Consider the following 14,277-nt stretch of genomic DNA (forward strand, 5'->3'; position numbering starts at 1 on the left):
ATATAGCCTTTCAAAACCTTTTGCTACGGCTGTACCCATTGGGAGTTTATGCAACGCACTAAGTGGTTAACAAAATATGCCTAAAGTGCATTTGCTTCCTGGAGATTTCAGCTTTGTGTGGCAGCTCAGAGATGATTCACCATACAAGAGTATATATATATATACAAGAGTATTTGTTGCTTTACACACACATACATCGTAGTAAAAATGACACATGGCATCCCATGCTTTAAAAATGTGTCCAAGTGCAATCACTCCATGAAGTGTGAATGAGAAGGTAAACTTTCAATCTCAGGGGCATCTTTCTCATGGTAACAAAACTGCCATGAAGTCCAGGCAAGGAGCCAGAAAGCCAAAGAATTTGCTTTCCAGTGAGTTCTGCAGATGAAACCAGCAATAGCTTGTACAGTGTCTGCAGTCCAGCACGGTCACAACAAAATAGATGCTTATTTCGACACAATTCTTGTGCTCCATTACTGTTTTGGCATGTTGTTTATGCAAGGCTTGAGGTTGCCGCTGGACATTCTCTCAACATGGAAGGACATGTGTGTGAGCTGAAAGAGCTAACCCTTTTTTAGTGTGTGGGAGGGTTTTTTGGTGTGTGTTTTTTAAATTAAAATTTTATTATTATTTTTTTAAAAAATTATTAATTAAGGAAAAACAATAATGACAATACTAACATACCGTACTAAATTTCTCGCCCCTGTGCCACTATCACTCCAGATAACCAAATATATTCTGAATCTCTTTTCAACCCATTCCACTCCAAAAATACATTGATTCTTCTGCTGGCTTATGACCTTTCCCTTTTACAAAAACATAATTCAAATATAGATTCCATACCTCTTTAAAATCATTGTATTTTGTCACTTCTTGTCTTACTTTTATTTCACAGGTTAGCTTATCATTTATTGCTAAATTCCTCATTTCTTTATAGCAATTTTCAATATTAATTTGTTTGTCATTTTCCCAGTTTTTTGAAAATATAAGTCTTGCAACTGTACCCATTATAACTATTAATTCTTTCTGTTCTTTTTTAAGATAGTCATCCTTGGTTATATTTAAAAGGGCAATAGTTGGTGATATTTGAATATTATATCACATAATTTTTCTGATTTCTTTGAAAATCAATGCCCATTCTTTCTTTCTTATTTGGCAAGTCCACCACATATGTAAATAACATCCTTTTTCCTTTTTACATCTCCAGCATTGAGAGGGCACATTTTTATTTATAATATTCAATCTTACTGGGGTAAGGTACCATCTCAATGCGACCTTACAAAAGTGTGTCTGAGAGTTTTAATGAGCAATTTCTCCAGTATGGCTACTTTTTATGTATTTGTGCCTAACATGTTAGGAAGAGGAGGTTTTCATAAAAACACCTGACCTACCAGAAAGGAAAAAAAGAAAGAAAGAAAGAAAAATCATCTCATGGTACAGAAGATGAAACAAAAGGGTAAACTGAGTGAACATCAGAAGTTATCTTTCAAGAACTAAGATCTTTATAGGAAACATGAGGAGATGATATGATGATGTGGACATTAATTTTGATTGCCTTAACTGAGGTTTAGACAAATTCATGGAGGCTAAGGCTTATTGAAGATGACTTGTTATGATGCACATATGTTAAATATAGCATGCTTCTGAAGGCTGGTTGCTAGGAAATAGGATGTTGCTTTTTGTGGGCTTCCCCTATGCATTGGTTCAGCCATTAAGTATGAAGGATACATTATTTATGTCTTGAGCAGATCTGGAAGAGTTCTTACATTCTGAACTGAATTGTACAAGATGAAGACTCACAAACTGGAAACTAGAGAGTAAAAAAAAGTGTAACAGCGGTGAATATTTGTCTCTGCCTTAAAACTGTTAGGTGGGATCCAGATTTAGACATATGCAATGGGGCTGAAGAAAGATTTTATCTGTCTGCTCTTCTCCCATGAAACCCCTACTCTTCCTCATCTAATAGGAGATTCTGTTCAATGGGGTGAGTTGTAGGTTGTGTTTTACAATTGCCATGTATATGTGTGGCCCCAAAGGAGTCCAAAAGAGGACAAAAAAGGACACAACTTTCCATGAAACATGGGCTAATTTATATTCGCCTATGGAAATTAGAAAGGAATTTTATAATTTAAAGAGAATTTCACTGTGCCTCACAGTGAATGGGGAAGACTGTGACTGATTGTACAGGTGCTACTTAATGGGAGTGGGAATTTCAGGGGTGTTGATTTCCCGCCTCCTGGTTCTTTATCTTTCAGTCAGATTTGGGCAAGGCAGTTCTTCATTAGGAGGATGCCTTCAAAAAGAGGACTGCTGTCTTGCAGTTCTTCAAATGGTGGACTGTCCATGATAAAAGAGGCCATGGAACCTATCTCAGAGGAGTGGGGAAGGAGTATCTCTTAAAGCTGAGTAGAGACACATTTGCTGAGCAGAGTATTTATGTCCATGGAAAGCAGATCTCAAATATAACCCATGAACTTTTAGAAACAAGTATCTTTTTAAAAAAATATATATGTCTGACTTCTACTTCATAATTTATATTGTACTGTTTTCTCTCAATCCTTCTCCCCCCTCCTCTCAATACCACATTTTTATTATCAAGATAATTCTCTCCTTCACCAGGAATTAACAAAGATAAATGCACTTTCTGACCGGACAAAAAGTTAAGCATTGCTCCCCACTGTTCTTTCAGAGGTACAGAAAGCCTTGGTCTGTGAACAGTTTGTGATCTACTGAATACTGCATATTTTCCTATAATAGATGACTTGGGAGATCTTCCTTTCCATGTCCTGTGTTGTCAGCATGAAAACATTTCATAATAGTATTATGTTTCCAATTAGCCGTTATCTCTTCATGGGTCAGCTTTAGCCTATGGCCTGCCAGAGTAAACAAGCAGACAAACTTATTTATGATAACTGAGTGAATAAAATCTGGATATACTAAGAATGAGCAAATATATTTCCTAAATTAAAAACGTAAAAAAAAATCCATCTTACTTTATCTCCACTTTGTTGATTTTTGAAAACATAAACAGATTTAAATAGTTAGCTTCCCAGAAGTACATCTTGAGCTGTTATTTTGGAAATCTTCTCCCAAAATTCATAGAAGTGAATGTTTGTCAAAAGAAATTACAATCACCAGGGGTTATTACATTAGGAGTAGGCATCATTAGGTTACCCAATATCATCACCTCCTGCCAAGATTCACAGATATGACTGTCAATGTCCAGTGTCTCCTTACTCTCCCTTCTCATTAGCTCAGTTCAACCCTACCTAACATCATCAACACAGATAGAGAGGAGAGGCTTGTTCATACCACCACATGAATTTCTGCACATAAAAAGTGAGGGATCTGAAAAGGGAGAGACTCCTGTTTGTGCAAAAGTTCCATGTGATTAAAAAAAAAAAACAACCCTGGAAATCTGAGTTCTTGCTTATTTAGAAGCCTACATGTGAACAGGAACCTTTCCTTTTCAGATTCATCCTATTCATCCATATAGAGAATGAGGGGAGAGAGTAGGCAGGAAAGACTCTCTTCTCAATCTGTGTTGATTAAGACGGGTAAGGTAATGACTGAATAGGGCTATCTTGCTGCCTCTACACATGCACTCTGAACAGTGCTAGTAACGAGGAGATACAGCAGTGTCCTTCATTTAGGGCCTGATCACAAGAGGCAAATATACCATACTTCTACCCCATTGCATAAATTTCTGGTCACATGACACATGACCATTATCAAATCATTTCCTTGGCCAGCAATGTATCTGTGCGGTCTATTTCCCCCTCACCAGGAGGCTTTGGTTATTTTGCTCTGATGACGTATCAGAACATTCCTTCCTGGTATTGTGTGTGTGAATGTCAATCCTGACAGAGAAATGGAGAAAGAAGAGTGACCAGGACCAAGGTGCTTCCTTGAAGGACTGTGCCTACCCCATGGGGCTCAGGGCAGTGGCGGGTATGCCCAGCCTTTGCCAGCAGACGGAGGGAGGCATAGGTTAGGGGCTTTATATTTTTTTACTTTAAAAAAAGTATAAGGTGAAGGACTGCACTGCCCCAGGAGACAAGACAGAAAATAAATCAGTTCCATGGTGAAGCCAGCCATAATGTTTCAAACAGGAAGAAATGAATCAGTAACGTTAAAACAAATGGGAATGTTTTGTCCAGGTATATATATCATGTGGTGGCGCTGCAGGTTAAACCGCAGAAACCTCTGTGCTGCAAGGTCAGAAGACCTGCAGTCGTAAGATCGAATCCGCGTGACGGAGTGAGCCCCCGTCACTTGTCCCAGCTCCCGCCAACCTAGTGGTTCGAAAGCATGCAAAATGAAAAATGAGAGTAGATAAATAGGTACCACCATGGTGGGAAGGTAATGGTGTTTCGTGTCTAGTTGCGCTGGCCACGTGACCACGGAAGATTTGAGGACAAACGCTAGCTCTTTGGGTTGGAAATGGAGATGAGCATTGCCCCCTAGGGTTGGACACGAATGGACAAATTGTCAGGGGGAACCTTTACCTTTACCTATACAGTGGGGTCTCGACTTGAGAACTTAATCCGTATTGGAAGGCGGTTCTCAAGTCAAAAAGTCTGTAAGTCAAGTCTCCATTGACCTACAGTGCATTGAAAACCGATTAATCCCGTAACAGGCCGTTTTTGTTCCATTTTGGTTTTTTTCTGGTCTGTAAGTCAATTCTCAGGCTGCAAGTCAAACCTAAATTTTGCGGCCAGAGAAGTCTGTAACTCAAAAAGTCTGTAAGTCAAGACGTCTGTAAGTCAAGGGTCCACTGTATATCATGTGACAGTGATTCAGTACAATAGAGGTATAGAAAGTATTGTTAGAAGTGGGGAACATTTGCCTTGTGTAATCAGGCCCTTCATCTCACACTTTCCCTCTTGAAAGCTGTACAGATTGGACCTATAGGGAGAAGGGCAGCAGGGACAGAAGTGATGAGAACAGCCCATTTGGGAGGAGTATTCCACTGAAGGCATCATGCCTGAGCAGCCCCCTCAAAACTGGGAATTGGCATTTAGTCACTATTACGTGACTTTCTCTAAAATGTATTCACTTCTCCCCACACATAACCTTCTGGGGAAGTTACTTATAAGAAGAATAAAGATCATGACATGCTGAGGTCTGTAATCATGACTCTGGGCATTAATTATGGATGGTTTCAGAAAGTTAAAGCTTTTGTTCATCTTCTATCTGATATTAATATTGTCCAAGGCAGAATTGATTTGTCCAATTTTAGGGTTCTACAGAAGCAAGCACGTTTAGTATTTCAACCTAGCTCTTCTTGGTGGTGGTTAAGTCAGATCCTATATCCCAGTGCTTCCCAACCTTGGGTCCCTGGATATTCTTGGACTACAACTCCCAGAAATCCTGGCCAGCACAGCAAGTGGTGATGGGTTCTTGATGTTTCAGTCCAAGAACATTTGAGGATTCAAAGTTGGGAACCATTCTGTAGCCTGTTTGCTGTTCTGACAGTGCCTTGGCATTTTACACAGACATGCCTGGATAGGAGACAGCCTTCTATAGTCACTTAATCTTCAGTGCGTTTCTGAATAAATGAAGCAAACTGAGGTAGAGCTTCCCGGGGGCTATGGAATATACACTTTTATTTAAGAAAGAGAAGCTCCCAGCTTTGGAAGAAATAGTTTCTCCTGTTTGCCTTTCTAAAGGGAACTTCCCTCTCCTGTGACTGACCTAGAGGTTACACGTGTGTGTTTCAATACAAGTGGATATAAATAATAAACACTTGCTTATTTTTACCTCTTTGTTGATTCATGACATTGCCAATGTAAACTTGGAAGGTAAAAGTATCATGTTCAAATAAGGCAGCGATAAATCTAGGTTGGACACATCCTGCCCTAAATATAGAACCAGGCCTTATAACTGAATGTTCCTCAGAATCAGTGGCACCAGAAAGTGGCAAGCAGCCAGAGAATTATTAACAGACCCCAGTGACTGCTTAAAGACCTAACAGATACTAGGGAAAAAACAAGGCCATGTTTTTAGAAACATATATATTAAGACACTCAGGTGTCAGTGTGTATTTTATTTTTGTGGATCTCCAGAGGAAGTGTTTTCCAGAGCTAAGGGGACACCCACTGAGTGCATTTTTATCTCCCCTTGCCATCTTGGCTTTGGGAACACAGGGCACTACCTATGGTTTCTTTCAGCTTCTGACAGAGATCAAAGCAGGACATATGGAAGGAGGACGTAGAGAGTACACACAGCTGTCACCGGAGATCAAGTTGTATGGCTGAACAACTGTTCCCAAACATCTGGACACAAATCGGTCTTGGGTCCAAACAACATTTTAAGGCAGGGTTGAGGAACTTTTGATGCTTTAAGACCAAGAGGCCCTAGCTAGCATGGGCAATCAAAAGGGATGATGGGAACTGTAGTCTGAAACACATAAAAGAGATTGTGGGAACTGTCATCTAAAACATGTAAAATGCCAAAGTTCTGCTGGCCTGTCTTAGAATGATATTCATTCATTTAGACTGTAGTTCAATACACGGCTGTTCGAATATAAGTCTTCTTGGTCTCTGTGGGACTTACTGTACTTTGGAGTAAACACACTCATGATTATATTCCCACTTGCACAACAGAACAGTTTTAATCAGATTCCAAAAGCTATCAATTTGGAAGTAAATTCCATTGTAATCATAAATGGTGGATGGGACTTAATTCTAAGTCAATGTGGTTAAACATGAGGTAAGAATTTCATCACTTTGGGATATGGGAGTGACAGGAAGGAGCATTTCCATGTTGTTCCTTAGTAGCAGAGAAAACAGATGCTCTTATTTCAAAACATTGGTGCAGTGAATAAGCTGTCTGTCAGCTGAACCGCAAAAGAGACTGATGGCCAGGAACTCTCACCATTGAACACATACCTTTGGCTTCATTCCAGCAGGCCCTGGCTCATAAACAGGATAGCTGCCATATGGTTGCTGGCTTTCTACCTGCATAACGATATTTTAAATTACAATTTAGCTCATATACCAGAAAAACTAAGGAATATGTTTGCCATTTTGTGCTTCTGCATCACTCTGGGGACCTCACAGCTGAGATGTGATGCATAAACACTATAAAAAACAAAACAAAACAAAAATCAATATACAGAAAATGAGCAGTGATTGCATTCTTGTTTTGTTTGGCCTTGAGATCACCGTATTCGCTATTAGAGGACAGGGAGAATGTCCTCAGGTAAGGAATACCATGTGACAGGAGTAGGTGTAACACTTTTTAGTTCAAGGGGGTTATTAGTTTACTTAGATCTCTGTTGATGGAACCCTGGAAACACAATTTCACAAAATTAATATTTTCTTATTCACAGTGATATAACAGACAATATGAGCAATTATAACAACAAAATGCTACAATTTGTGCATCCAGGACCTTGGCAACAGCACCAACGCAGAAGTTGCTTGTAGAATTGCAAAGTGTTGTTTTGAACTAAAACAGAGAAAAAAAAATGCAAGATATCTTCCTCAACTGGGGAGGGTATCCATAACATAGAAGAATCATTTCCACAATCTGAATCTTCAAAATCCTAGAACAGAATATTAATTCAATTGCAAATACATGAATTCACTATGTTGATTCATCTCCTCAACAGAAACGTTTAGGAATTATACTTAGAGCAAACTGGCAGGGCCATTAGGAGTCTGAATGGCAACAGCAGCTCTGGCCTCTTCAGCTCTTCCCTGATTCAAATCTCTTACTCACAACCGTGCCCTTTCTTAGTCCCATCCTTTTCAATATTGCATAAAGGTCACATAGGCATGGGAAAAATCTCTGTGTTCTTTCCCTCTCTTTTTCAACTTAAAATCTCAAGTTCTCTCTTCCTTGAATGTGTGATTTGTGAATTTTGATTCCCCTCCCTGCCTTTAAAAGTTTTCCCCTGCCAGCACAGGACAAATGCAATAGCTGCACCTGTTCTCAGATTAGAGAGGGACATATTGTACCCGCATTCAATAGATGTATCAAAGATGAGGAGCCTCTCAAGAGAAAATGGTGGAAAACCAAATTCAATGCTGTTTAATACACAGGGATTCAAACATGAAACTTTTAAGATTTAAATATTCAAAGCCGCAATCTCTCAATTTAGGATTCCTCTTTCTTTTCTGAAATTGTAAATAAAACAAACAAACAAACAAAAACACCCATTACAAATTGTTGAAAATTCTGATAAAGAACAAACTGAAATAAAGTTCTCCCTCATTCAGTAAGTTACCAAAAGGCTGTTCAAAAGGCTCATGCAAATAAGTTATCAAAGGTGACTCTCATAGGGTACTCCCTCCCCAAAGAAGGCAAGAAGAACAGCAAAGCTAGGAGACGGATCTTCCATGTCTCATCTAACTAAAAGTAGAATCCCACTGTACTGTTCTAGGTTTACTCTGGTACAGCAGGCAGACTTCAACATGGCTGACCCCTGATCTGGTCTGCCAAATATTAAGACAAATGTTCAGCAGAAAATGGCCAAAACACTGCTGTGTTAGTTTTAGGTATACAACAGGGAAAGATTTTAAATAATTACAGAGTTCCTTCCTCTGACCTGGAGCTTCCACATCTTGCACACAATGAGACTAACAACACAAGGGTTGGTTTAGTCATGGGAAAGAAGGAGGAACTCTTTAATTAATGAAAAATCTCCCCCAGTGGATGATGTCATCCTTATGCAAGCATAATTTAGACTACAAGATTATGCTCAATGAAATTTACCGCACTTTGGTCTGATGAGGATTATTTATGGGCCCGTCATCATCAAGGATCCAAAGAGAGTAGTGCCTAGATGTCTTTGAGCATATACTACAGGCAGCTTTAAAGCTTCAGCTGTCAGAAGCATTTGAAAATGAAGGCAGTAGAGCAGCCACATATGCAGTGGAATTAACATCTAAGCATGTTCTTAAATAGAAGCAGGATCTACTTTCTCACAGTGATCAGAGTGAAGGAGTAGGAGAATCTTTTAAATCATCACACTTTGCCAGCTCACTGTCTGCATAGCCAGCTCATGATTGGAACAGAGAGAGCAGCCTTTCCCCTTTTGGAAGATGAGCCTTGTCCAGCTGCAAGGTGTCCCTTTTGACTCATGAGGCTACTTCCAGAACATGATGGTAGGTAGGTATCACACATGTCCTTTGGTCCAGATGGGTGGGGTATAAATGAATGAATGGATGGATGGATGGATGGATGGATGGATGAATAAATAAATAAATAAATAAATAAATAAATAAATAAATAAATAAATAAATAAATAACACATTAGAGCCTGTGTCGTGATCTACAGTTATACTCACTCACTCACATACTCCCATGCCCACTCTTGCCTCCAGACAGAATCTAACCTGTGGTTTTAAGGCATGGAGGCTGAGATCTGTGTTGACCTTATCTCAGAAGTGTGAGAAGCCTGGGACTATCATGACACCCTTCCATCCACACTAGGTGTGTCAGCACACTAGGAATATCAGCTTTCCCTTGACATCAAGGTCTGTAGCTTCCTCATATTGTTTCTCACATATTGTAAGTATCTCCTTTCCCGATGCCACTAAAAATAGCTTTTTGTTTGTGGCACTTTGCATCCTCATTTCCTCTCTGGGTTCTCTTGGGAGGTTCCTAGTTTACTCTACACAGGAAAAGAGCTAGAAAAACTACGTTTGGATCTTTTACTCTTTTCATATATTTACTGTTCAATATATAAAACATTAAAAAAGTCCAAATTAAATTAAATAAAGTAGAAATATTTAACCCTAAGAAGAACAAGGACAACAACAATGTAATATGCGACATGATATGATATATGATATGATTTGATCATGCCTTGTACTCTTTCATCCCTGGGATTTTGGGGAAGTAACACCCTTAATCTTCAACAAACTGTATTATCCTAAGAAATGCTCTAACAAAAGAGGAACATGACTACCATTTAATGGAAGTATTCCAACATCCATTCTTGGTAGCTTCCTATAGAGTCAATGTTGGCATATGGGAAAATTCTTTAAAATACATTCTAAAATAGATGCAAATTTTGAAACAATTTATGATAATAAACAAAAGAATAATTTAATCATACTGGGGATGATTGTCTGGGACTAGATGGTCTGTGTGACTCCTCATTCATCTCTCCAGTGCTAACTACTGGTGAGCAACTTCAATGTTCTGATGGAGGCCATCAGCAACTGGAAAAGGCTAATTTCCATCGTAATTAGCCAAATCTGTTTAGATGCAGCTAGAGCAGACTCACTGAATCAAAGGGCTTTGCTAGATCAACACTTATGTAGCTCTCAGTGATGCAGTATTTCTGCTATAGCTGGCACTAATATGTTGGATTTAACCCAAAATATGATATGGATTAAATAAATGCCATATGGTGTTTTTTTTTTTCCTTTGACTACCATCAGACAATGTAAAACAGGTATAATATACTGTATGTTTGGGGATTGGTGAATAGAGTTCTTAAAATCCCAGCAAAAACTAGAACAAAATCTGAGGGTGCAACTAGATGGTCAAAATATTCTAGCCTGGATCAGTCTAGATTATGCAAAACATTCACTTTGAGGTGCACTATGTCACCTCAAAGTGCATCTACACACAAGGCTCAGCCATTCTGTGCCTTACAGGAGCCTGTTTAGCATGCCCCAAAACAATATCCTTTCCCTTAAAGGGAAAGCAACTTCCCATTTTTCAAGGTTGTTAAGTGGCTTGATGGAGGAGGAGACAGGAGGGGGTGATTTTTTGCTTTGTTTTTGATAAGTAACTCTTTAAAGGGAAAGAAAAAATAATAATTAACTTTCCTCCAGTCTCCACCTCTGTTCTTTCCCTAAGCCACTTTATGATCTTGAGAAAGGGGACATTTCCTTTCCACTCATCTGCAAAAGGAAAGGAGAAGGACAGGAAGATGGAGCTTTCCATTTCTTTTCAATTGCTGCTAATCAACACAGCATATCAGCACAACACTGAAAGGTTTTTTAAAAGCCTTGTCAAAGTATTGCTGATGCATTATCAAAAATGAAAAAGAAATGCAAAACATCCTTTCCCTTCCCCTTAATAGGTGAGCAGAAAGGAAGATTTCTATTTTTCAAGATTGTTAAGTGACGTCAGCAAAGGGACCACTGCTTTGGTTTGATTCCAGCAGGCACATGCTGCAACTGAACAAAACAGAGCAATCCTACCTACACCAAAGGAATAGTAGCCTCTGACAGGGACACGAAAAACTGGAGGCAGGCATTGATCAGGGGTGGGCTGATTCATGATGGGTTGCATGTCATGAGGTTTCTGGGAAAAGGAGAGAACCAGCCTATCCCCAGTCTGGACCAAACCATTGGACAAATGCTTGTCTGACTGCACCCTGAGTTTTTGAATTGATTAAACCTACCAAATTCACTAAAATGCTGATGTGTAGGACCTCAAACATTTCACCCAATAACATCAGTGGAAAATTCACAAGGTATTACAGTGGGAGAAGAAAGACTATGGTTCTAGGAGAAGTGTATATATTATACAAACCCATGAACCAATTTTATGGTGGTGCACATTCCATAAAATTGGCAGCTCTTTTTACAAAAAACAATATTACCTCAGTTGCTAGTATATGGGAAACCATGATGCATAAAGCTAAACAAAAATCTTAGCAACATCTACTTTTTCTTTTTGACTTGTTTTGGATCACAGTATTCTTATTCATCCATAATATATTTGGCCCTGCCAACCAATGTGACTTATATATATATAAGCACATGGAGAAATTTGTGATGAATTTGAATTTCATACAGTTTTATGTTTTGAGCCTTTGATGCCATCAAGAAGCTTTTGAAAATGGGCATGCGATGTTTGAGGAAGATTCTAGAGTTCTGGATTACCACTTTTATGCCTTGTGTTACCCTGAGGTGTTCCATCATTTCCAGGCGGTTTCTACCGCCCCACCTGGAATGCCCCATCCCTTGAATTTTCCTCCCGCCATTCTGCAAATTGTCAATAACCAACAACCAACTGCAGTCTAGACATCCAGCGTTACGCCTAAGGATTGGCCTGTTGGAAATCAATGAGAGAAGCCTAGAGCTGAAAATTTGTTTGTCTGGGACTCTTCTCACATGATTGCAGGCAGATATCGAGGGAACACTTCACCCACCGTGAATTCATGTTTCTTTCTGTTTTCCAATTTCTGGCTAAAACAGTTTTAAGAGGTGGCTCTTTTAGAACGTCAATGTCAACCTCCCCCTCCCAACAACATGGCCCCATTTAAATCAACAGCTCCCACAGCTGCTTTCTGACAAAGAAAATTACATTGACAATTCCAGTTGTGGAACAGCTTGTGCACCAGGTGGTTGCTTGCTATTGAGTTGTGCTTGATTCCTTTACAACCCAGTAGGTGGCAGCAGAGGACAGCTCTCCCTTCTCATGCGGTCCCACAGTTCCCTCACCATCTTTGATAAACAGCCGCCTAATGGGTAAATTATGAAAAATATACTGTATATGGGGAGGCTCATTCCAGTAGGAACCTTTAAAGTTTAAAAACGGGTGGCCAACTCTAGACTCTGTACTACTCCCTAAGTCTTCTTGAAGACAGAAAACGAAAGAAGCTGCTTGTGAGATCACTAAATATGGCTTTTAATAGCCAGAGAAGGACATGCAATTGTCCTTCTCATCAAATAAAAGTCATATGCCCCTACAGGATGAATTCTTAGTGGAGGATGATCAGAAATGGTTTGCATCAAGGGAATGTGGGGAGATTGGGAAATCCAATAGTGAAAAATCCTGCTCAGGATGAAGATATTCAGAAGTCTATACTGACTCCCTTACCCAAGGTAGCACAACTGCTTAAAGGGGTAGACTCTGTCAGTTGAGAGATGTTGAAGTGCCATTCTGCTGAATAGGGACTCCTCATGAGTAAAGGATTGCTTGTGAGTTGGACAGTGCTCATGAATAGACCAGTCCTTTAGATCACTGGTTCTTAACCTTGGGTTACTCAGGAGTTTTGGACTGCAACTCCCAGAAGCCTTCACCACCAACTGTGCTGGCTGGGGTTTCTGGGAGTTGCAGTTCAAAAACATCCGAGTAATAAAGGTTAAGAACCACTGCTTTAGATAACAGTGATGGCCTGCAACTCTATGTGCATGGGGTTCTAAAGGCTCTGTTTAGGAAGCCTTCAGTTCTAAGCAGAAGTGCTAGGCTACTTTATTTGCAATGGCCAAAGGTTGGAGCATTATTACTATTATTCTTATTTTTTAAAAAATAACTTGTTTCAGCACTTCTCAGCAGCCAGGTTGATATTATCATTGTTGTTAGCATCACTGCATAAATAATTTGTTACCCCATCTCTTGTGAATGCTTGTTAATTGCCATTGTTACCCAGTCGGAAAAATGGAAGGAAATACCATATAATGGCCAATTTTGATACTCTGTGCTGTTAATATTTGTCAAAATACAAAACCAAATACTTTCATTGCTGCATAGAATTAATAAGGGAATATAAACCCTGAAAATATCTTAAATCACCAGTATTTCAAAATAAGTAGAAAACATTACTTGTTACTTCTAAAATAGAATTTTGTAACTATTTCGTACATTACTTCCCCTGTAATTTTGTAACTACATTTTACCATGCTTGCTACCAATAAGTAACCAGTTATAGATACATTACTTGTTAACCAGCTACAGCATTTCTGAGCTCTTGTCTTCTGTACAGTATCTCCTGCCTAGCTCTCCACAGGACTTCCCACCCTTCCTGTTTCCACTCTGGACTTTGCTGATCCAGTTGTGTGAGCCTTGAAACTCCCTTTTTGACTACAAGTATCCTTGCAAATATGTAGCTGCTCTATTGTTGTGCTTCCTGAAAACATCCTTTCTAATTAAAGTGATGGGAAAACAAGGGAGAATTGCATGTGGAAGAAGATGACTTCTGGACTCTCCATAAAGTTATGCACCCAAGGCAGGTGAATTAAAGTCTTGCCTTGCCTTGCCAATTGTTGCCAGTTCTTTCTTCTGCTTTGCTCCCGGAGCTATGAATTTAAACTTACTAAATTCCTTATTATGGGGAACAACACAGAGTCTTCTTTATTTGAAATGTGTGTTATTACATAGAACGGTGGTGTTCTATTTACTTTGTTTTAACTTCTGTATAGATATAGTATCCAGTCTAATTTTGTATCTATATATTTGCTATACAAATTGGGACCACCCTGCCTCAAGATGATTCGGAGGTGGCCTGAATTGATTTGTTCTCTAAAACTATTTGTAGGTCCTCTTATGTTTCCTGACTGGGAGGGGAAAATGGAAAAT

General features: G+C 39.3%; 1 long non-coding RNA gene across 1 annotated transcript in view; it reads left to right on the plus strand.

Moving 5' to 3' along the window:
- Positions 1-5,399: 5,399 nt before the first annotated feature.
- Positions 5,400-14,277, plus strand: part of LOC144589059 (uncharacterized) — a 29,479-nt gene continuing 20,601 nt past the window's right edge. Inside the window, exon 1 of the long non-coding RNA XR_013544941.1 lies at positions 5,400-13,931. This is a non-coding gene — a long non-coding RNA (uncharacterized LOC144589059). The remainder of the gene's footprint in view (positions 13,932-14,277) is intronic.

Source organism: Pogona vitticeps, chromosome 4, assembly GCF_051106095.1.
Source record: "Pogona vitticeps strain Pit_001003342236 chromosome 4, PviZW2.1, whole genome shotgun sequence".
Classification (NCBI taxonomy): Eukaryota; Metazoa; Chordata; class Lepidosauria; order Squamata; family Agamidae; genus Pogona; species Pogona vitticeps.